The sequence below is a fragment of the Poecilia reticulata genome, unplaced genomic scaffold, assembly GCF_000633615.1.
Source record: "Poecilia reticulata strain Guanapo unplaced genomic scaffold, Guppy_female_1.0+MT scaffold_240, whole genome shotgun sequence".
Taxonomy (NCBI): Eukaryota; Metazoa; Chordata; class Actinopteri; order Cyprinodontiformes; family Poeciliidae; genus Poecilia; species Poecilia reticulata.
The window spans coordinates 30,835-33,713 of record NW_007615030.1 but is presented as its reverse complement, the minus strand read 5'-3'; the positions used below and the strand labels follow the sequence as shown (position 1 = coordinate 33,713).

Here is a 2,879-nt window from a genome sequence, read left to right as displayed (position 1 = left end):
TTGTATCATTATTCATATTGTTTTCTTTTGTTTTTCTTTGAGGGACTGAGGCTTCTGTGGTGGAGGTGTCATGTCATGTCATGTCATGTCATGTCATGTCATGTCATGTCTTGTTTTGTGCGTTTATTTTGTTGGAGCACCTTCTTCTTCTTTTGCCGTGTCATTGTAGTGTCCAGGGTGACCACTTTTCTTCACTGGGTGTTGCCCCTTCCCTCACAACTTTCTCCCACCGGTAAGCCTCAATCTTAAATATTTTATTACAATCAAAATTTTGTTAAAATGCATTCACTGTTTTAACCATTCAGTTTCAGGATATTGTTAATTTAAAAGGTGTCTTTACATAATGAAGCCTAATAAATTTTGTAGAATCTTCTGAATCCTGTCTCCATATTCCAGCAGAACTTATGTCCTCATTGTAATTACATCTTTCTGGAGAGTTATTACAGTTGGCATTATTGGTTTCTCTTATTTATTGCAAACCTTAACATTCTCTATTTTGGTTTCATAACCTTAAAGAAAATCCACTCAGGCTGCCACAGTGACCTGTGCAGTCCGGCAAACACATTTTGACTGCGCTGCATTTGATAAAGACGAACTGTGAGGATGGAGGTTTCTGTGTTTGTATTTTGGTTAATTTAGTCCCTGTGTGGTCGTGTCACTCTTGATTGTTTCCATCTGTCTCGTCTTCTGTGATTATCTCGTGTATTGAAGTCCACTTGTTGTCTTGGTCTCTTGTCAGATCATTGTCTTGTGTCATAGTCAGCCAGTCGTGTTGTTTGTCACATTTTGTTGCATAGTTAGTCGTCACAGTTGTACTGATAAGTCCTGTGTCGGCCTTAGCTCTCGTAAGTCAGTTTATTGTTACTGTTGGCTACCGGTGCTGAGCCTCAGCTTCCGCTCTGCCCTGCAGCCTGTAATCTGGACTGTCTGAGCCACATTTTTATCATTAAATCACCATCCATCTTCTACCTGGGTCTCAGTATTCATTATCACCTCCACCACCACATCATGACAACATCATCTCAACCCTGTGCTTCATGACAGATCAGATCTAATCAGATAAGGCTGGAAATGTCGGATTTGGTTATGTTTATTACACATAAGTCACTCTCAGTGGCATCTTAATAATTTAAAAGTATAGTGAACATAACTCATTTTGTAGAAATTATTAACATATCAAGTAAAGTGAAGGTTTTTGAGAGCTTATTGCTGTTCTATATGTTGCAGCTCTAAACTAACAAATGGCTGTAAAAACTGCAGCATGAAAATACAGTAAGGTGGCTGGGTTTTGAAAATACAGCTTTTATCAGTGATCTGAAATGCTTATGGAAAATATATGGGACGTGATTGGACCTCTGGATCACGTGCGGAAATTTACAGCTGTACTGTAAATTTTTAATGTACAGTTGCATTGTGGGATATTTACCGGCTGGTTCACAGGCTAGAGGGCGGGGCAACCATAACTTTCACCGGGTAAGTACTTTTTAATAATAATAATAAAAAACATTGTATTGCAGTTTTGTGTTTGTGTGCGAAAACATATTTTATGTGATTATGTTGAGCTACTCAAGCTAACTTTGGTTATTTCTGTTAGCATTATGTGCAAAATATGTGCTTTATAGTTCAGTCCACCTTCTAGAATATGCAGATGGTTATATTCTGGTCTTTTTACCAGCTGATTTTTTTTCTTCTCACTCTCGCACGTCAACGTTAACGCGTTAGCGCACGCAATTAACCTGAACATTTTAAGGCATTAATATTACATAATGCTTATTAATCGAACCATCTATGTTGAGCTTTCATCAGAGCCTCTCTCCCGCGGAGGGTTATCTAGTTCACAGCAGCACGTTACACAYGGGGAGCTGCGAACAGTGAACTACTTTTTCCTAGCCCGCAATTTCACATGCACCAATTCCACCGGTCATCGCAGACCGGATGAGGACGACAGAGTGCCGCCTCATTCCAGGAAATGAATGCAGAGGAACATTTCTAAACCAACGTTTAAAACAAACTGATTTTCCATAAATCTTCCTGAATATAAAAACCTGGAAAACTAAGAATCTTCAGACATGGTTGGTTTGAGACAACAAAACATTTTTTGACAATGTGCTTGATATCAGTTTCATGGGCAGCTGCTCTTGGGGCATCCAAGGACTAGAAAATTAAATAGATCTAATAAAATAGATCTTATCTATCATTTGGCTCCTGCACGTTTGGTGCCACTAGTATGTGTAGTTGAGTAAATTTATCTTAGTTTCTATTGAGTACAGGACACTACAAATTGCTTGGATTTAAAATTGTTGGCATGCAGCAAGAGGGGTTTACACAGCTGTGTGCATATTTAAATTTTAAGCTTTCAAAGTTAGGCATAGTGAGTAATTGTGATTAATCAGCCAGTGCCAGATTCTGCTATGGGCGATGTGGGTGATGTTGAGGAAAAATAACTATTTATAGTGTTTAACACAGTTTAAACCTTTTAGAACAAATGTCTTAATTTTGAACAGGTTTCTGTTAGTGATTTGAAACTAAAACTATTGCTGGGTAAGTATTGAATAGAGATCTGCAGGAGAGCCTCGGCTCAGASCCCTGGGGTCTTATCATTAAAGACAGGAGGTCATAAATTAACACATGCAGGAAGGTGGAGGACAGAATCACTTGAATTACTCTGAGAAAGGAAACTTTGGTCGGTTCAYGTAACCAGGATGAGAAATCTTCCAAAACTAACATCTGACATGGTGAAAAAAACTGAATATAACATAAAATGTTTTAAATCACTAACATTTAATTTGTAAGACATTTTTCTTAGTTATTAATAACATGTTTTGACTAAAATTCTATTATCTTGTTTTAGAATTAATTTAGTTAATGATGAATGTATT

General features: G+C 37.6%; 1 protein-coding gene and 1 long non-coding RNA gene across 3 annotated transcripts in view; one reads left to right on the top strand and one right to left on the bottom strand.

The window, feature by feature from the left end:
* The window catches only part of hyal4 (hyaluronidase 4), a 26,871-nt gene that overhangs the window by 19,348 nt on the left and 4,644 nt on the right, over positions 1–2,879 (bottom strand). The gene's annotated exons all lie outside the window — the stretch shown is intronic.
* LOC103460419 (uncharacterized) overlaps positions 1–2,879 on the top strand; it is a 37,043-nt gene that overhangs the window by 31,388 nt on the left and 2,776 nt on the right. The window lies entirely within an intron of this gene.